Source organism: Miniopterus schreibersii (assembly GCF_964146895.1).
Source record: "Miniopterus schreibersii genome assembly, chromosome: 18".
In the NCBI taxonomy this organism is placed as follows: Eukaryota; Metazoa; Chordata; class Mammalia; order Chiroptera; family Miniopteridae; genus Miniopterus; species Miniopterus schreibersii.
Genome location: NC_138121.1, coordinates 36,858,852 through 36,880,496, shown reverse-complemented (window position 1 = coordinate 36,880,496; position 21,645 = coordinate 36,858,852). Strand labels below are relative to the sequence as shown.

Here is a 21,645-nt window from a genome sequence, read left to right as displayed (position 1 = left end):
TGTCTGCCGGGCCTCCGTGAGCTGGTAAAATCTGAATACTGTTTCCGAGGTGAGCTCTAATCGTCTTTGAATCCTCCCAACACATTTGATCTGTAAAAAAATCATAGTTAAAAATTTAGTTTGATGGAATGATATTTAAGTGCCTTTCCTCATCTAACTCCCTGAAAGCACCCCAGAGGGTCTCCCTGTAATTTGTTCAAAAGAAATAATATTTTCGTTTCCCCATTTCTCTTTGTTGTCTTGCGCGATGAAAAGTAACATTTCTTTTCTTTCAATCCTATTAAGGGAGGCTCATGGAGTGCCAGCCACTCAATCCAAATGCGATCTGGCAGACAGGCGCTCGGCTTAAAGTACGGGGCCTGCCAACCCGGCTTTCCATCAGGAGCTGACAGGCCACCGGGCAGGCAGCTCCCTGCAACCTTTTCCGAGCAATAACCAGAGTTTCCAGCAAGCAGGTAGGTTTTCTCTGTCTCTTTCCTCCCACCTCTCTCTCTCTCTCTCCCTCTCTCTCTCCCTCCCCCCCCTCTCTCTGGCACCCTGGGATCCCTGGCTCAAGTGTTTGGTCATTTGCACAAGTTGCAGGTCTTCCCCGCCTGCTCACACCCGGCTGACACCTACACTCACCTGGGGAGGCGGGAAACTGGCTGGTCTGCCAGCTGCAGGATCTGCCCCCTGAACAGGTCGCTCCAAGCAGAAGAGACATGCGACCCTGCTTTATTCTCCGCCTGAATCCGAGTCCCCCTTACGTCCCTCTCCATCCTACATGACTTCCCTCCGTACTGCTGCCAGCGGGAAACTGACACACGTCACCTTACCCACGCCAACCACTCTTCGAAACCCGTTAGCAAATGTCACCTCCTCCCTGAAGCCCTCCCCAGCACCTGAAGGCATCCGCCCCCAGTCGCACTTTGCAAAGGCTTCGACTCCGTCCAGAGAGGCGTGATTGAATAGGTCACGGGGCGGCCATCCAGTGAAGCACAGTGCGTGCTCTTCTGTTTTCTTTTGTTTAATGGAGTCAAACAAAATGGGTTGATAAGGGAAAGATGTCCACGGTATGATGCTGAAAGTGAAGTAAGCAAGGCAGAGGAAACAAATACAACTGATTCCATTTGAATAGTACATGTGTCTATGCCCAGAAGATTCTTGGAGGACACAGAAAAATTACGAGTGGTGAGCGACCTCTGGGGAGTGGGAACTGAGGGGGCAGCCAGGAGAAAGGAACCAAGTACACTCTACTGTTATTTCAATCCTTTCCCCATGCGCGGGGATTGCTTTTCTGATTAGAGAACAATCTATCTGTGTTGATGAAAGGACTCAGTGCCATTCTCAGTTTCTGTACCTAGCTCACTGAAGTGAATGCCATCGTCATAGGACTGGTGGCTGATGCTAACGATCAGTCTCAGGCAACTTCCTCGAGGATCCGCACTCCCCGTCTAGAGCTGGACGTGAATGTCTTGGCAGCATGGTAGGTATCCATTTATTGTATATATAGAAACCCTCTAAAGAGGAGAGTCTCTTAGTGCCCTACTCAAAACTGAGCTCGGACTTCCTTCCTTTGACCCTGGCTGGCTGGAAACAGAGGGAAAGGCCAGCCAAGAAGAACCACAGAGAGACCCCAGAGGCCACCGCTGGGACACTGTCTCAGGGAACAGCAAGGGGGCAGGACACTTAGGGCCTTACAGGCCTGGTGGCAGCAGACAGTCACGTCTTTGGGACATCATGGCCAACTTCAGATGGTAGGTTTTCTCATTTTCTGTTCCCATCCTTCGAGGAAAGACTAGGTAGAACGATATGGCCGGGAATACTGACATCTGGGTTTTTCAGCTAAAACTGCCATCTGATGTTAGACAAATATATTATGATTAGCTAATTACACCCTACGTGGTGGGAAAAAAGTCACAATGGTGACATCATTTCATGCTGTGTGAAATGTCAATGGATTCAAAATGGTTTGAAAACAAATCTGTTTACACACAAAAAGATTAACCTATCAATTTCCTTCAAATGCCGTAATTATCTTTACTAATACATTATCCACCCACAAAGTGCCCACATGCTGCATATATAATTCACACACAAACACATATCATCAACTAAATCTATACCAGGGCACCAAGGTGCCTAGCACGGTGCCCCCAGCACCAGTGAACAATCAGTAACATATGTCAATCGTGTTTAGGCTATTTGTCCCATAACTAAGTACAGGGACCCTGGAAACAGTAATATTTGGCCCAGAAATTGAGGAGCCAAGAGATTTCTGCTCCTTTGCTTTGTAAGTTAAAAGAAAATTAAGTTCTTTTAAATTATGGACTGGAGTGAGGGTCAGCAGGTAGCGAGGACCTGACATGCTAAGGAATCTGTCCGTCACAGACCTGGCTTGTTCACTGAGCAGATACAAGGCCTGGAACGACCTTGGAGGACCCCAGGCATTGCCCCCCAAGCTTAAAAAGTCCCTTTCTTACATGCCCAACGGAGGACAACGCGGGAATGAACGCCTACCTCTCTATGTCCCCCCACGGGCTGCAGATGGCTCAGGCAAGGGGTCAGCCCATGTCAAATAACAAAGGAGGCTCTCCCCAGCAGCCCCTCGGCCCTTGCTCACGACTGTGGGTACAACGCAAGGTCCATCCACACCCTTTTACGACCTGGGCCCCTACTATGCACTAAACTCTGAGTGGCCACCATCTGTGGCCTAAGCCTGGAACGTCCTTTTCTTTGTTCTAAAATTAGATTTTTCAAGCTCCAAGGGGCTGTGGTCTTTGGTTTTCTGGACTTCCCTAACAAATCCATACCACACCCTCCCCAACCCACATGGATGGAACTGCTGAAGTCACCTGTATTTGTCTGCTCGGGCTGCCCTAACAAAATACCACAGACGGGAGGGGCTTAGAGAACAGAAATCTATCCTCGCAGTTCTGGAAGCTACAAGTCCAAGATCAAGGTGTCAGCATGCCCGTTTCCTCCGAGGCTCCTCTCCTCGGCACGCCTCCTCCCTGCTGTGTCCTCACGGGGTCTTTTCTCTGAGTGCTCCAATGCCTGGTGTCTCTGGATGTCCAAATCTCCTCTTCTTATAGGACACCAGTGCCATTGGGTTAGGGCCCATGGCCCACCCTAATGTCTCATTTTATCTGAACCGCCTCTTTACAGGCCCTCTCTCCAAACAGTGACATTAAGAGGTGCTGGGGGTTGGGGCTTCAACATATGAACCTGCGGTCTCTGTTATTGCAGAAGGAAGGAGCTCCAGTCTCATCATGTGAGCACCACCTCATCACTCTATGAGCAGGTGTACCCTCTTCCCCCAGCTTCCCCAGGTGCCACTGCCATGACTGTCTCAAGGCAGGGGATCGGAAATGGTCACAGATTCCAGGGAAGGATCACACACCAGCTATTCCCCCCTCCACCCCTCCCTTTTCCACAGTACCTCTTGGCTGCAGCAGAAGGGACTTGAAGATAACCTCGACCAACTCTCTCCCCCAAGAGCACCTCAGGGTGGCAAGACCCAAATGGAAGACCTAGGGAAGAAATCACCTAATTTCGATCAAAAGGCCAGGGCCTGGGACAAGGGACCCAGGGCCTCCAGACCACAGACAAGGGCTGGGGCGGGACAACACTCAGGGCCTCGGCAATCACCTTGCATTTCAGCTCCGGAGAGGAGCAGCCAATGCCTTCTCTCCACTCCCAGGTTCCCCCAAAATCTCACATCCTTCAGACCCATGCACCCAGTGTCACCCCTTCCAGCCAGCCATGGTTGCATAGTCCCCGAGGATGGGAGGAAGACTTCATTGTTTTTCAGTTGCGTGCATTTTTAAAAATCCATCCACGTACGAGATACAGCCTGCCTCTGCCACGGAGGGCATGCTTTGCAATCTGAATCGGCAAATTTGTTAACTGACTGTTGAGTCTAATGTTATACCACTATTCTGCCTCTCGTTAGCAACACAAATTACCGGCAATTAGCAGGCTGACTGTTCAAAGGCAGTTCAATTTCATGTATAAAGAGAACTATATAATGCTTAATGTATCTATCAAATGTAATAGCCCAAACAAAATTAATGATAAGAATACAAAGAGGGCTTACATGGGATAATTACAAGGTGTCCGTCATGAGACGAGTGCCACGGCGACAGGCATGCAGTTCAGGCACAGTCACCAAAGCTGTCGGGCTGGCCTCGGTTACCTGGAGGGAGCACGGTCCCTGAGCAGCAGAGCTGGGCTCCGCCCCTCCCGTGATGGGCAGGGAAGGCAGGCCATCCTGGTGTCCCAGAAACACAAGCTGTGGCTTCAAGCCCTGAGTGACATGAGACCTTGGGCAAGTCCTTGAGACACCATTTCCCCATCATAACATGGGGACAACGGCATCTGTGTCCCAGAGCCCTAAGCGGGCACCTAATCCAGAGCCTGGCTGACTCCGCTGGCCACGCCGAGGAAGGTGACCACACCTCTGATGTTACTCTTATTCCATCGGCATTTCCAAGGTCAGGCCCCACAGACCTCTCCTGCCCGCGTCGCTGGCGGAGTAGCGTGTCATGATACAAACCACACTTCGATTTAATTACCACTTTTTTCCCCTCCTCCGGTAACTAAACATTTTCGTCTCTGCTCAGTATCCCTGGAATGGCAGGGCCATTCCCAGTGTATTACTTGCGTACCCATAATTAAATAATTAAGAACTGCTCAAGCCCTTCCAAACACAACAAAAGGTGGCAAGGATTTCAAACCCGCTCTAGGAAGATCAAGCCCCTCTCGGATCCATTTTCCGCGAACCGTGACGCAAGCCCGCGCCGCATTCCCGCTTGCATGCCAGCACACCAATAAATTAAGATATTCCTGGCCGCATCTGCACGAGGGAAATTAGAGCATTACCTGGTCCCCGCCAGTGTGCCAGCGCTGAGCGGCAGGCGCGGCCCACGCTGGGCGACCAGCTGTCTGCGAATGTGGTGTGTGGATCACAGCTCAGAGCCAGGGGATCTCTTAGGAGGCCGCTCTAATATCACAACTGCCTCGCCGCAGGCCTGTTCCCTTCACAGCACAGTATTCAAACACTCCTCCTGCTCCCGTCTTTCCAGCCTGGACCAGGGAGAACCAGGACCCGAGGCCTCTGAGCAGTCCCTGGGTGCCCGCACGTGCTCGGCGGATTTTTTCTGCTCTCCCCAAGTCCTGACTGGAGAGGACAGCAGGCAGGCACTTTGTTCTCTGAAGCCCCAGCCCCAGCTGCCCGGGAGGAGGGGCGACCTCATTCCTGGTGGTACAGTGTAACTTCAACGGGCACAGTGGCATCAGCGTTGATGGGGACAAGCGGCCCTTGTAGAGGTGCAAATGCCAAAATGATTCCAAAATGCTTTACAAGAGCGCAAACTCGCAGCCCCAAAAGGAGCCAAAGACCTATTTTCCTAGAAGTGGGTGGAGGCCAAGTCCAAGTGCGTGCACACCCTGGGGACAATATTCAGTGCCTGATGCACTCCTTAAAGCCGCACCTCCCTCCCCCCAGCTCCTGAGACCCTGACCACCTCAGGCTCTGGAACTGGTCCCTGCCTCTAGACAAACACAGCAAGGAATGGAGTGCCGTCGGCCTCATGTTTGGCAAACACGCGAGGCATCCAGGCTGCAGTGTCTCTGACAAACAGAAACCCCAAACCTGCAGGTCAGGCAAGAGCTGGAGCTTGGCTGGAGGGAAGAGCCAGCTTAGGACAACAGGGGTCCAACAACCACGCAGGTAGGCAAGTAGGGGATGCGTGGAAGAAGCTGATCCAGGAGATGCCACTGAGGCAGGCAACTGGGAGGAGAGACTCTCACCGGAGGTTATGGAAGGGTAAAGACATTTTCAGGCATGTGCAGCCAAGCCTGGGCTGCAGACCATGGGTTTGGGGTCATCAGATATGGTGTACAGGGAGTGATCAACAGTGTCCAGTGGCCTGAAAGGACTACAAAAGTCCTTGGCTTCCACAATCAGGAATCACTGGTGACCCTGGCTAGAAGTGTTTCAAGGAGTCTCCTGCTCTCTTTAATGTCTCTGAGCTGTTTCTGTGCCCACAACCTAAAATTATCTTTCTATATCCCCTCTAGTGAACTCCTACTTATCCTTCAGGGGCCCAGCTCAAATAACCCTCCTCTTTCAAACCTCCACTGACCACCCTCTACCCTCACATATCTATCCCCACTCACACAGACCCAGGACAGGCAATTGCCCTCTAACCCACTCATACTACTTGGAATTTGCACATCCACACATCTACCTCTCCCATCAAATTAGATATTCCTTTAGAGTGGGGGCTCCGTTTGCCTTGGCTCAGGGTCCCCAGTTCGCAGCATAAAGCCAGGCATAGCGCTGGCAGATAAAGACTAGAAGGCATGAGAGGAAATATGTTCCAAGCCTGGGGCAGAGTCTGAGATCCCACGGGTCTTCCCTGCTTCAAGAGGTTGTGTCTGGGTTGATTCTCAATCCAAAGACAGCCTTCAGTGCACTAGGACCTTCCTTCCCTGGGCACACTGAGGCCTCTGTCCAGATGGGCGGTAGCCAGCTCCAAGCTTGCACACACACATGCTGGTCCCCATCCCCAAAGGACAAAGTTCCTTTAGGGTCCCATGGGGGCCACGCAAAGTAAAAGCTGAATTCCTCTCCCTTTCCCTCCACCTGGATAGGAGATGCTGCAAATTGTTCTACCCCCTCATTGGCTTCCCGAGTAGGTTAAACTCCACCCAAGCTGGTCACATCACAGCCAAAGGAGCTCCATCCTTCCGGATGTCTTGTGGGGCTACTCCACCCCCCACAGTCCCTTCCCAGGTGCAAACGTGTGCTCCAGCATTTAATCACAAATTGCTTTTAATGTGAGATATTTTCCATAGCTATACCTGCCTCCCAAATGTGTTGAAAGCTCTTCCAGGGGGCAGAAAGGAATCCTACACCTTTCCATGTCCTCCCTGATCCAGAGCCAGGACAGCAGCTCAGGAAGCATATCTGAAAGCCACCACGACAGACAATGCCAATCAAGAACCTATCTGCAGGCCCTGTGATAAATGGTTTGCTCCTGGAACTTGGCGGCTCCTGCGTCTTCTTGGGTATCTGCTCTCCATCCAAAATGGAAGGAGCTGGGAAATGCCAGTGTGCTGGATGGAGCCCCTTTCTGAGGCTCTCCCTGGCCCTCCGTCCACAGCGGAGAGGCCACAGAGAATCAGGGAAACAAAGAGGAAAGCCACCATCCCAATTCTGGGCATTTCTTCCAAGGGTCCCCACAAGCCCTCTTCCCGCTCTGCAGTCCAGTCTTCAGCAGCTCCGAGGCCAGAGCGAAGGTGGACACCCAGGTCCCTGTGATGTGCCCTCATCCAGGCTTGTGGCGGGCCACCCAGCCAAAATCAGACAAAGGGCGAAGCCGGAAGGCGGGAGCGCTGACGAAGCCCGCAGCTGGTCTCGCATCCGTTTAGCAGCATCCTTTCTTCCTCCTTTACTACCTGCTCTTCTCGGGCTGAGGCACGGAGCTCAGGACCTGATCCGGGTATCACTTTTCAAATGCCCAAATCCCTGCAAAGGTTTAGTGTCTGGCCATGTGCATTTTGCTCAGTATTAACATGTTCAATGGAGTACTTTGATTTTTTTTTTTTTTTTTTTTTTATCTAGACGCCAGAAGCTGGTGAATATATGCTTCATAGCTTCAGATAAACCTTTTGTTCTTCTGGGGCTGATCAGCTGGTAGAGCAGCGAGAGGAGAAGGGGAGGGGAATTCACAGGGGCTCAGCGGTTTCAAAAAGTCAAATTACCTCTGAGCCATAGCAAGGCTGATAATTTAAATGAAAAAATATATATACAGGCGGCGGCGCACAACACCGGCTCGGGTAGGACTTTTAATGAAGCCCAGTTGTGATGACACTGGAGCCGGGGACGCGACGGTGGGATAATTACTTGGCTCCCACACAGCTGAGTTCCATAGATGCATTATTAACGGCACATTCCTCGCCGAAACGAGAGCCGAGCAGGGTGGCTCCGCAGACCTGGGCGCCCGCCATTAGCGGCCTGGCGCCAGCGCCCCGAGTGTTTCCACAAAGGCTCGCAAAGGTTGTGAAATTCCAGCGGGGCGGCGGGGGCGGGGGGAGGGGCAAAGGGAACATATATATATTTGGTCCACGCAGACGTGACCAGAGATGTCACCTTTCCCTGCACAATGTACTTGGAGTAAGGCAACCTGGGAAATTAGGGAGTCAGAACACATTGATTTTCCCGCAGCACATCCAAGAGCAGCCCCGATGAAGAATTACAGGGGCAACGCGGTAACTTAATTCTCCAGCCTGGCCCTGCGCTCACCTGGCCGAGGCCCCGGGGCAGCGCCTCCTGACATGTGGGCACGTGGCGCTGCTGGGCTCCTGCTTGGCACCGCCAGGCGGTGCCCCCTGCCCAGCCAGGGTGCTCGCTCAGGCCACAGCTGCAGGCTATGCAGACCTCGCCAGCTGCCTCCGGGTCCAAGGGTCTTCTGGAAAGGGGTCAGGTACAGATATGGGTATTCTTGCTCCCAGCTCACCCCAATTAAAGCCAGGGACAAAGTCACCCGTATTACTGTTTCTCGGGGCCAGAGGGATCCCAGGCACATCCCCATCCAGGGCTCCAGGGTGACTTAGAGGAGACCGGTGGGGAGCCAGTGCCCGGCCCTGAGCTTCCCGTGGTCTTCTCCTCGGTTTCGCTTCCCCTGAAAGCGTCTGTTTCAAGGTGACCCTGTTTCACGAGTTAGCCCCAGCGTCCCCCGCCTGCTCACAGAACCGGGGGCCTCCCAGTAATTAACACCCGCACTTGATGAGGCCCAGCTGGCAAACTGAAGCGGTGCCAGCATCCTCCAGCAGAAAGCGGGGCTCCTGCGGCCGGCCCAGCCGGGCCCCTCCGCAGCCACGCTGGCCACCCGTCCCGGGGGAGAAGGCGAACGGCACCCGCACCCGGGTAGCACGCCCGTCCCCAGGACGCTGTTTATAATAGTGGAGAGCTGAGGGCCCCCACGAGGAATTTAAAGCGTGGCTCTTCTGGGACTGGAACACCAACGGCCACTAAGAGTGGCGGTGGAGAGGCGTGTGCGGACGCAAGAACTTACCACGTAAACAGCCGAGGGGACAGGTAACAAAACAGTACGGCCATTATAACTTCATTTAAAATAAACACCTGTACAAGAGAGTGGGCAGTGTTTCTAATCCCATAAAGGAACAGGAGTGGGCACCACAGGCTGGACTGTCGGGGGCCAGGGCCGGGGGTACCCTGGGGACTAGAAGGGTCACGAGGTGGTGTTCTGGGTATCAGGATCTGCGCGGGTGGCCTCTGTGGGGAAATTCGGCGAGCCGTATGCTTATGACAGGCAAACCTTTCTGTGTATGTTATGCATCAATAGCGATCATTCTTATTTACTGATATGTGTACTTTTCTGCATAAACATCAAACTTCAATTCAATGTATTTAAAACTGTGCTTACAGTGTTTGAACACAGAGTCAGGAATGGCAAACGCCAAATTGTTAACAGGCATTTTCCCGGGAGGTGAGATTAAGGGTGATTTCTATCTCTTCTTTCTATGTACCAGCTTTTTTTTTTTCTTGTAAGGAAAATATATTCCTTGAGGTGTGTTTTTTTTAAGGCTTTTTAAAACAGAGAGGAGCAACTTGCCTGAAATGATAAGGAACGGAACTCATTAGCAAAATGATACACCGACCACCTCGACATCACTGATTCAACAAATAAAGCACTTGAATGCAGTCTGGGACCTGTTCCACCAGAAACTTCTAGAAAAACAGAGACAGAATTCTTCTGCATCAGTCACTTGTGGAGTGAGTTGTTTTCCCAGGCCTTGCCCATGAGCCGTGTGAACTAAAACGTAAATAAACAGCTCCCTACGCTGGTTCAGAGTTGCCAGTTCATCAGGGTCCCCAGCACTGTCTGGGAGCTGGCCACTCTGGACCAGAGAACCTCAGACAAAAGACAAAGCAGGGGGAGGTTCAGGCCCCCCGCAAAGGTGTGGCCGAGCCCCCTTGGCCAGAGCCCTCCCGCCCACAGGGCCATGCCCTCCCCTCCCACACCTATTCTTGCTCATTTTATATGACTTTCTAGCAGACAGATCTTAACTCCTCCATGTCCCAGTTCACATGCCCAATTTCCCACTGATGCTCAAAAATGGGGAAGACAGGGGAGGTTAGCAGGTATCGAAGCAGAGAAAGCTCCTGGGGAAAGAAGGTCATCTGGGCAGATTAATCATTTGCCCCCAACCCAAACCAATATCCTTTAAGTACCTAATCAAGGTTGATTTGGAGGACAGGCGAAGGTGGTGTGGGGAGTGAGTGGAAGGGGGACCCCTGGTGGCGGCCCTGGTGGCAGCGCAGCCTCTCGGATATGGTCCCCAGCAATCCAGTTCGGACCCCAGCTCACCCTCAGGCAGGACAGAGGCTCTGGTGGGAACAGACCCCACCCCTTAGAGGTTGTGGGGAAGCTGGTCCCTGGGTCCCGGCACTGCCCCTGATGGGAACTCCGTGGGACCCACCCTCCAAGAAGTCCCATCTGGAAAGACTTCTGATGGACTCCTAGCACCTCCCGCAGGTCAGCTCCCAAAGTCCGCACTGACTGTTCCCATCCAAGTCCCTGGTGCCTCCGGGCTTCGGGTTCTCTGTCTATAAAGTGGAAAATCTAGGTCTGAGCCCGAGCCTGTTCACGGGAGGGGGACGGCCTTGGAATTCCAAGAAGCCAGAGGCCACCCCTGGTCCCTAGAAGAAGGCTGCTTCCTTTGGAAAGGGGGAGAGATTACTTAGCAAAGCACAGGGAAAACACCACTTCCTACCGAGGGGAGACTGAGAGCTGTGCCAGGGGCTCAGAAGGCAGCCTTTCTATCTGCGATGCTCTCCCTCCCTCCGAGGGCCCTGCTGGAGGGCTGGTGAGCTCATCACAGGACCCACCTGTGAGCAGGGCCTCCCACAGCGCCCAAGGGGTCCCCAGAGGCAGCTCCCCTCCCCTGCGGAGATCAGGATGGAATATGTTGTCCTAGATTACTGGGGATGTGCCAAGCCAGGAGAACCGAATCCCAAAGCACAAGGAAGTCCTTGAAAAGCACCCCCCCCACAGGCCGCCTGCCCCTCAGCCGCCGGTGGGGCCTCCAGGCAGAGGCCCTGGTACTGGCCTCCCCCAGCGTGAAAAAAGACGTTTTCTGGATTAAGAGCCAAAAGCAGCAAACTTCCTCTCGCAGATTGCTCTGGGTGTTCTGAGACCTCGGTCCAGTTGTCTCTGTCTTTATTAAAAATTCCACACTTCCCTTCCCTTTGGAACCTCTTCCCTGCCTCCTTTCTCCCTCCTCCCCTCCTTCAGAAAGTTTGGTGGAAAGAAGTGGCCACACACCTGCAGCAGCACAGCCAGCGGTCTCTGCCGGGAAGCCCAGGCCTGCCAAGGAAGGGGCTGGCTCCTCTCTCTCTCTCTCTCTCACACACACACACACACACACACCCAGGCTCATAAACACAGGCACACAGAGGAAGGGGCTGCCTGTCACTCATGCACACACACATACAAACACATACACACACTCACATAAATACAGAGACATACACACAGAGATATGTGCAAAAATACAGAGAAACAACCCCACAGACCCAAATACACAGAATCAAATAAACACACAAGGCCACAAACACACCCAAACCCAAAACACAGAAACAAGTCCACAAACATCAAATACAGTGACCCCAAAAACACATAAGCACGAAGACACCCAAACGCATCGAAGACTCCCAGGCACGCAAACGCAGAGACACGAATAGAAGCAAATCACACCCGAACTCCTAACGACAAACCACACACAGACACCAAACACCCAGCTCGGCGACGTACTCTCCAACAGGGCTGTTGACTCCACTGCCTCGAGAGAGCAAGAGGGTGGAATCGGCTGGCTGTTCCAAGGCGAGGGCGGCCGGCTGCTCCGGGCACCCGGTGAGGCCGGGACAGGCTCCTTTGGAGCAACTTGGTGGCCTCTTTCTTGTTTGGGTCCTAAAGCTCCTCCCCCTCCCAGCCCTGGCCATTTTGGACCCTCCCCATCCAGCCTGGAGGGGAGGGAGGGAAGGGGTGGGGCGCTCTCCTGGGTCTCCTGCAGGTAGGAGATGGGTTTCGCTGCCACCCAGGCTCCAGACAGGGCTCACACGGGGCAAAGCAAAACTGGCACACCTCCTTGCTGGCTGCAGACAGAAGCTGAGAAGCGAGGTCAAATCTTTATAACCCAGGACCAAACTGACCTCCCAGCAGCCCCTGCTCCTGCCTGAATCTAAATGTGACAACTGCGCCTAATAGCATCTTCATGGCCCCACCCACCCCCAGACACAGACCCCCTAAGCCGATGGGCTTTATAAGGAGAGCGGCAGCTCTGATATTTCCCAGTCCATTGGCAGGACTCATATCTAAGGATTCTATTTAAAAAAATACTCTCTAGGCCCTCACCGGGTAACTCAGTCGGTTAGAGCATCGCCCCAATATGTCAAGGTTGCATGTGTGATCCCCAGTCAGGGCACATACAAGAATCAACCAATGAGTGCATGAACAAGTGGAACAGCAAATCGATGTCTGTCTCTCTCAAAACAATCTATAAAAAATTTTTAACGTACACTATCTACCAATATCCTGACCCAACAATATGCTAACAAAATACTAATTTTTGTACCTAATCAGTTCTCAACCAGTAAATTAGGGAATAGACTCTAAAATGGAACCCAGTTCCGCTAACCTTGAACTGTCCACCAAAATAGAACCAAACTTTTATACCACACTCCCTTCCAGGAAAATAAACAGATCAATCGTCTTTTTAAACCTCTATAGCATTTTGTCAATATTTTTTTATTACAGCTGAGAATGGATAAATATTTTATTATAAACCAAAAGGCCTAAAATAAACAGTTTGGTAAATAGTTATTACGTTACAAGGAAAAACATCTGTGGAAGCTGCTTTCCATGTAATTATTCGTGCTAGTTCACATTAGCGCTCAACGTGAATTTCTCTGGCACTAATGTTTCACTTGTTCTAAATCTTCCTCCTTGTTGCTATTATTAAAATCTTAAAAAGGTGCCAAATCTTAAATGAAGAAAAAAAATGATTCACTAGAAATTATTCCTATCACAGTGAGCTGCTGCTAGACCTGGCAGGGGTGCAGTATTTTCGGTGGAATTAACATAAAATATACAACTGCAAATTACCCAGGAAATAGCTATGTTCTTTATGGCGCGCTCACATTCACACTCAGAAAGCGCTCCCTTCTCCATCGCTCAGAAAGCCGCAGACAGCTCGGGTCAGGCAAGTTTTAAAGGGAAAGTGATAGATTTGTTAAAGGAGCCGGGCTTTGAGAAGGGGCTAACAAATAGCTCACGGGTGGAGCAGCCTTCGGTAATTATCAAAGACAACATCAGAAACGTGGAGAAGGCAAGAAAAACAACCCACAGCTTTCCTGCCCCTCCGTTCCAGAGAATGTATTTCCTCTTGCAGGCCTCAGCTCTTTCTCCCAAACACAAGAGAAACTGTAACACCATGTAAAATGCAAATCTCGCTGTAAATATTTTATAAAATTGTTGCATACATCCCAAAAGCTATAGGTCTTAATTGAGAGCAGGCGATTTTTCTAGTCAATATATGGAAATGGAAAATGCTAATTTGTGTTTTTCTCCTTATGAAAAACCCTGGAGAACAGCAAGCCACAAATGCACTCACTTTAACATTATAAATATAATTTGGCTCCCTCTTTACCATCCCACAGCCCTGGCTTTTATCTCCCTGTGGCTGCAGGAGGAGACATGGAGAATCACTTTCACAGCGCCAGCCTGGGAAGGTGACCTCCGATGATGGCAGGAGGATGGCGGGGGGCGGAGGTGGGGGTGCATCAGGCAGAGAGCTGTGTGCCCCCACCCCCACCATCTGCACCCCCTGCAGACTGGTGGGCGGGGGTCACGCACCAGCAGGCACTACCCAGGGTTCTGTTCCCCTAAAGCCAGAAGCCAGACTGAAGGCGGGAGCTTTGGCTGTGGGGCTCCTCTCTGCCCTGCTGGGCCTGCCTGGGTTTCCGGCCTGGAAAGCCAGGGTCTGGGAGCTCCCTCCAGGCAGGGAGAGACTGCTCTGAGGGCCACGCCTGGAGCAGCTGCGATGATCAGGAAGACTGGCAAGATGGCAAGTTGTGGATGCCTGTTTCCAAACTCCAGGCTGAAATTAAGGTCTCTGCCAGCGATCCTGAGAGCCCCAGCAAGGGGAGGCCTGCTCCCTCATGGGCCTGCAGCCCCCCCACAACAGTGCACTTCCCATCAGGAGCACAGGGACCCTCCCACCCAGGGATGAGCTGTCTGCCTCACCAGCCACAAGCCACAGGCCCTTGAGATGTGGCTGGGCCACACTGAGACGCGCTGTCTGCAAAATACACGTCGGAGTTTCTCACGAAAAAGAATGTTTCTCATGCCTCACTTTTTCAGTTGATTATATGGTACAATCACAGTATTTTGGATATACGGGGTTCAATAAAAAAGTTTTAAAGCATGTTTCCTTGTACTTTTTTGCAATGTGGCCAGTACCATATGTAAAGTCACACATGTAGCTCAAATCGTACTTCCCCGGGACAACGTGCTCTAGACTGTGCTCTGGTTGGCAGGGAAAGCCTGCATTGTGTTCACGAGTAGGAGCGTGGCTCTCTAGACACCACAGGAGGTCCCCAGCATTGTGATCCTGGAGCTCTGCGGGTCTCCAAGTCTGGAGGCCCAGGACTCTATAAATCCAGGCATCTGCAATTCTGAGAACCACTATGATGCTCAGAGAGTCCACGACTGTGTGCCCAGCATTTCACAAAAGCTCTGTAAACACAATCACAAGGAGGGCAGGTCCTCTGGCCCTGGGCTTACCCATCCCTGTCGAAAAGAGCTCAAATATTTGGCCATCACAGCCCTCTCCCCACCCAACACACACAAACCCTCATGAGCCCAAATATAGTTCAGTCCTCCCTCCTCCACAGCCCCAGGAGCCTCCTTGTGACTCCTGCCCTCCCCGACGAGCCCTGCTGGGAAAGTCTGTCAATCCTGCACTGCCTTTCCCTCTGTTCGCCTCCTCCTGAAACTCTTCCTCAACTTGTCCTCAAATGGAAAGAAAAGGCAAGAAATCGGGAGGGGGTGGGGAGGAGGGCACGTTTAGAGTTAGGTAGCCTGGGTGTAGCTCCAGGCCATGCCCCTTCCTAGCTGTAAGAGCTTAGGTACATTACTAAACCTCTCCTTCGTCTCAGTTTCCTAATCTGCCAAATGGGAACAGTAACACCTACTTTATAAAATTTGAGGGGAAAGTTAAAATAACATGTGTAATGCCTGGACATAGTATACACGCCATAAATACTAGGTCTAATTATTTTACTGCTACTATCCTTTCTGTCATTCCAGAGCCGTCCCAGGCCTCGAGGCCAAGTTCTAGGGTGTCTGGAATATCATCCTTGGGGCAGAGGCAGGGAAGCCGAACTGGTCGCAAAGCCGGGGTGAAGGCCTGTGTGGAGGGCAGAGGGGTGCCTGCCCCCTCGCTGCTGGCAGACCCCGGAGCCGGGGCACGGAGCTGGGCAGAGCACCCCACTGCACAGGAAGCCCAGGGAGTGGGACCCGTTCCCTCCACACGTCCAGGCCCTGCACCCCGGATGTGCAGGGATGCTCAGAAAGCCCAGGGCCAGGCCTGTTTGCTGAAGAAACTCCCGGCTTTTCTTGCAAGCACTTTCGGCCATGGACTGCCATGGAAATATCGGGCCAGGGGGCAGTGTTAGGACTGGATGGAAATAATCAATGCAGCAACTGCTCTCTACATGGTTGCTCCTAAAGGAACAAAAATAGTAGGCGAAACTGTAAGAAGCTGCCGCTTCTGCAGGTCAAAATGGGATGTTTAATACCTAATAGCTTTAACACCTGGAAGCAAGGTGACCTCTGCCTGGGCTGCACTGTTATTAAGGAAGCCTGTTCCATCCTGGGCACCTGGGCTGCGAAGAACCCCCTCCCCAAATGTGCACACATGTGCACACACAGACATGCACACGCACACTTGTTTGCCTTGGGATTTGCTTACAGATTAGAAATGAAAAAAAATAAAAAATAAAAAACAGGGAGGAGAGGAAGGGAGAGAGACCCATCAGGCCCCTGCAATTGTAAACTTCAATATTCCAAAGAAAAAGGCCGAGGGCCATGGGGGAGTCTTTAAAAGTCACAGAGCGTTTTCCCTGCCCACCGTCCCCTGTGCAGTCAGCGCACAGAAGTTCGCATCCAGGAGAAACCGGCTGATAAAAGAGGAGGCTCCAATCAGAGGCTCCCTTGATAGGCTGAGACTTGATGTGTGAACCGAGCCTCAGAGAGGTTCATGTACCTGCACAAGGACACACAGCAAATGACTGGCCGAGCCAGACAGGAACCCAGACTCTGAGACCCCAGAGCCAAGCCTCACAGATGACACACAGGACAGAACGTTGGGCTCAGGGCTGCAGTCTGGGGGCCCTTCTGGGCTCCCCCCTCTTTCAGGCCCCTTGGCCTTCACTTGTTAGATGGAGACCCTAATCCTGACCTCATCTTACGGTAATGTGGGAAGTCCTTTCATTCTTTTCATTCTCACTACCAAGGCCTGCTAAGTGCCAGCTCCGGTGTAGGCACTGGGCATACAGGCAGGAACGACAGACAGGGTCCCTGGTGCACTCTAGCGGGAAAGAAACACGACGCAGACAAATGAGTGGCTGAGATGACCACAGATCGTGAGCACTATGAAGAAGTTAAACAGGGAAATGGAACAGAGTGACAAGGTGGGGGGGTGGGGGTTAGTTCAGCCCCAAGGAGGTGACACATGATGCAGAGGAGGAGGCAGGGTGGACGGCTGAGGAAGAGCGTTCCACAAAGGTCCTCAGAGTGTTCAAGAACAAGCCAAAGACAGGTGTGGCTGGAGCAGGTGAGCAGGAGGAGGGTGGGAGGCGCGGTGGTGAGCCGGGCAGGGCCTTGCAGGTAAGACGGTGGACAGGCAGAGCGGCTCAACCCCCCTGGAAAACTGTGTGGCTGTCTACTCAAGCTCACCCGGTCCCTTCCCCATGAGCCAGCAAAGGTGGGTGACCACTGAAGTCCCCTCCGCAGGTGGCCTTGGCAGCACCAAACCGGGATGAACCAGACATCCAGCCACTGCAGACGCACAGCCAAGGGGGACGTGCTCAGAGGGGGTACAGCCCAGCGATGGAGGAACCGCCACGGGTGCTCAGACAGGATGGGCCTCATGCACCACGAGCTGAGACACTGACTGCGGGTCCCGTTCACGCGACGTTCAGAGGCAGACCACTCCTCTCCGATGGGGGAGGTCACAGGGCCGCTGCCCCTTGGGAAGCATGAGGGAAATGCTGGGGCGAGGAAGTGGGCTGTTTGCTGATGCGGGTGCTGACTGTGGGGTGGGGGGGAGACATGTGACGTGCATCACACGATACACATGACATTTGTGCCTTCACATGTGTAAGCTAGGCTTCAATTGAAAGGGGGCAACGTGAACAGATATTCCCAAGTCGGGGTGGCAGCCAAGACTCTGTCGCTTGGGGCAGCTCTTACCCCTGAGTCATGCACGTTCTCTCCACGAGTCCAAGATGAGACCCTGCAGGAAGACACCCCAAAAGCCACGCCAGCAGAACCAAGAGCCCCCAAACCAACCGCAGGCTTCTAAAATCTGGGTCAGTTGGACAAAATTCTGGGCCACTGCTTGGCCTCAGTTCTCCAAGCTTAGGAGGGCCGTGAGAGGCCCCCCAGGGCCATGGGGACAAGGCCAGGCCTTGGAGCTTGAGCAGGAACCCGTGAGCTGGGGCGGGCCCCTGGCGGGGAGCAGGAAGGGAGCCGGCCACGTTTATTACCCGCCAGCATGGAGATTGACTGCAGGCCTCCTTCGCCCACACTGAGCCATTAGCTCGTAATGGCCCCGAAGGCTCCCTGGGCCACAGACCCGGGCCCGAGTGCTCGGGCTCCGCCACCAAGGATACTAATGACTAGCACATTGCTGAATAAATCACCATCACTCAGAAGGCGCTCGGCTGGGCCCGAGGCTTCCAGACTTCATTTCACCAACGTTCCCTTAATGCTCAGCTACCTGGGCCAGGGGGTCCTCCTGTGGACGTGCCATCCACGAATTTCTGATTCGGTGTTTGTAGAAAAGGGGAGAAAGAAGGAAAAAGGGGGGCCTATTAATTGATGCAATGCCACGTGGGTGGGAATTTGGAGGCTGAAACTACAGCCCCGTGTGAGACCCCCTCAGGCCTTCGATGGTGCAGAGCTGGCAGCCAGAAGCGCCCAATAAAGGCAGCTGGAAAGAGTGTCCAGCAAACACTGCTCCCTGTAGACAGATGTTCCATGAATAAGGGGCTCCATGACCATGGGGGGCAATCTGGCACAGTGGCTGAGCACATGGGGTCTGTCGCCAGGCTACCTGGGTCCTAATGCCGCTCTGACTCCTTCTTGCTGGCTATGCCTTGGGCAGGCATTCTCTCCACTGTGGTCCTCAAAGTCCCCATCTATAAAATAGGGGAATAGGGTGTCCCTCAGAGAGCTGATGTGAGAATTAAGTGGGAGAGTCAATGTAACAGGGCCTGGCAGGTGAGTGCTATGAACTGTCTGTAGTCACTCTGACCACTGTCATCCTCATCATGGTAGGACCCAGGAAGAAACCTGGTAACACGGTGACATGCTCGCTTATTCCAACTCAGTCATGTCATCGCTGGAGCGTGGTTCTGAGGAGGGACAATGATTTGCTCAAAGTCACAAAGCACACGGGGGAAGACTGGCTAGAACCCTGGCCTCCTGTCTCCCAGGCTGTTCCTCCCCATAAAGATGCTCACCCTGCAGCCTCAAAGGAGCGCTCTGCACAAACACCATACCCAGGGGCCTGTCTAGGAGCTGGGAGCAGGCTCCACATCCCAGGGAACACTCTGGGCCAGGTGCCCATGGGCCCACCCTCAGGCCTTGGGACCTAAAGGTGACACTCGGGAACACAGAGGCAGCTAGAGAGCATGCTCCCAGCCCACCTGCCTTTCTGGAGAGGGCAGAAGTCAGGGTCTCATTCCTGGAGACTTCTGGGGGCTCCCCCAGACCCCAACCTGCTCTTTTTTCCCTCCTTGGTGTCCCCTCCCCTGGCATGCAACCCACCTCTTTGTCTGAACTGGGTCCTCACTCTGCTACGTCAGCATGACCATGGAGTCTTATGCCAGCTCCAAATCAACTCTGGTCCCGGCCATGGGTCTTACACATAGTTGGAGCTGAATTATTATTTGGGTGGGACTGAATGTCCAGGCCAGAATGCTATACCAGCTTCCTGTCCTGAACTAGAGATGCTCTGTTCCAAAGTACTCCCTAGAGGCTCCTAAAATAATAGAGAGAGGGCCAAGAGTCCAGTTTATTACCACCTCTTCCAGGAAGCCCTCCCTGACTTCTCCAGGCCACCTGTTTGAGTACTCCCTGAACACTGTTCTCTCTGACAACCAATCTCACCAGCTCCACCTCCCCTAACTGCCCACTGCCGTCCCACTGCCAGGCCCTTGGGGGAAGGGTATGATGAGGACCTGCTCACCATCCCCCCTCCCCTGCAGCATGGAGCGCAGGCTGGGCACTGGGAGGTTATCATGATGGACGATGCCTGCAACATCTGCAACCCAGGCTGGAGAGTGGAGGGCAGAGGACAGGAGGGGTTGTGTGGGACCAGGTAGGTCAGCTGGCAGGTCACCATGCAGGTCCCCAGACCATGGAGGGCCCAGTGAGGCTCAGGTGGGTGCCAGATTCAGCAGGAACTTCTGCTTCACCTAACATGGGGGCAGGAGCAGCCCCGCAGCCCCAGCCAAGTGCCACCAGCCCAGGAAAGCAAGGCCCTGGCAGAAGGCTCCGTGGGCCGGGTTTGGACCCAGTTCCTTCTTGCCGGCAGTGCATTCCAGCAGACAGGGATGCTCCTGCCGATTCGAAACCAGGTCAGAGAAAACGGGCTCTCGTTTCCGGCAGGGGTGAGCGTTCCTCCCGGGAAGGGCTCCGCAAAAGTCTCCAAACCGAGCATGAGAGACGAGTGGGAACCGAGCCTCATTCCCTCGGTGGCCCCGCGGCTGCCAAAATTACTGACAAACTGACCTACAAAGAGAGTTTCTATTTTATGAGCAAACCCCAAAGGTTAACAGCAGAGCCGCCGGCGGGCGAGCGGCACCGCGGAGCGGAAGCTTCCCCAGCAGCACCTGCTCCGAGCCCGGGCACCGCAGCTTCGCGGAGAAACACTCCCCGAAACCCAAGGAGAGAGAGGGCGGAGGGGGAGGCTCCAGGGCCAGGCAAGGGAAGAACCTGCGCAGGCGGGAGCCGGGGCACGTCCCAAGGTTCGGGATCACCGCACTGGCAGGGTCTGGCTGAGGCAAGATCCGGCAGCGCCCCGTGTGAACGGTGCCCCCTCGAGTTGTGCAGCATAAAACCCGCACAACCACACCCTACGGACCTGAGTCCTGCGGGCTTCCTGCCACTCACAGAATCCTGCCTCTAAACGGTGCCGGTTCCATGGGTGCATGACCTGCGCAGTAGGTAGCACAGGGCCTGAATTAAGAAGGGCCCTGAACTTGGTCTCATCGCTGATGTTGCCGCCTTGAAAGTCATAATTTTCTAGCACAGGGCCCTGAATTTTCATTTTGCACAAATTACGGAGCTGGTCCTCCCTCTGTATTTGAGAGTACCAGGTCCGCACCCACGGTGTGGCCACAGAGAGAAGGAATAAGCAGTCCATCACTGAATAATTTATATAAAAGAGTAAGAAAATACCCAGCCTCCATCCTTATACTCCCAGTCGTCCTGATGTGTGCCCACCTCTGAGGCTGGCCAGGAGCAGGGACAGGGCAAGGGGAGCCCTGGGGAAGGGCAAGGGTGGTGTGTGGGGGGGGCAGGAATCTCTGAGGCTTGTGCCCAATGCAGGAAGAAGCTTTGATAGCAAGAAACCTGCTTGAGACTAAAGGTCCTGGGGTTTTCTTATATTATGCCAATGTCTGAACTGCAATAAAATCTGGATTTGGGCAGAGGGTAAGTAGCAAAGAGCAGGTCAGGGAACACACACAGGCAGGCAGGAGACAGGGCCACGGTTGGCAACCCAGGGACTGGACCCCCCAGGTCCCTCACAGTTGACCCAAAACCCAGACTTGAAGCACCAGCTGCCACCAACATCTTATCAGATCTGCCAGCAACCTGGACAGGGCATCCGCCCCGTCTAGAAGATGAGCCCGAGGTTCACAGAGGTCTGGAGACTGCCCAGCATCGCCCACCAGGCCAGGCCTGACACACAGGTCTCCTAACTCCAGTAATGGGGTGAGGGGTGAGGACAGTGCCCAGGGTAGTCTTCTGACTTTCCCAGTGAAATCTTACAGGAAACACCAACTTCCAAAGAAGGACAGAGCAGAGCTGCTCTCAACGCCCATGTCTCACCCTCTGGGCCTTTCTGCATCTGGGTGGCCCAAGGGTACCTGCGTGGAAAGCTGGGGTTCCTCAAATCGTGGCTTGAGAACCAGTAATTCAGTGGCCTTGTTTCCAGCCTCCCCAAATACAAAACACCTCAGTCTCAGTCTGTCTGCACCACCCTGGGTGCCTGCAGGACCTCAGCTCCCTTCAGCGATGTGATTATGGTCCGTAGCCCTCTGGTCCTGAAATCTGA

The 21,645-nt window shown here is 53.4% G+C and overlaps 1 protein-coding gene across 2 annotated transcripts in view; it reads right to left on the bottom strand.

Moving 5' to 3' along the window:
* Positions 1-21,645, bottom strand: part of ZNF423 (zinc finger protein 423) — a 271,340-nt gene that overhangs the window by 75,546 nt on the left and 174,149 nt on the right. The window lies entirely within an intron of this gene.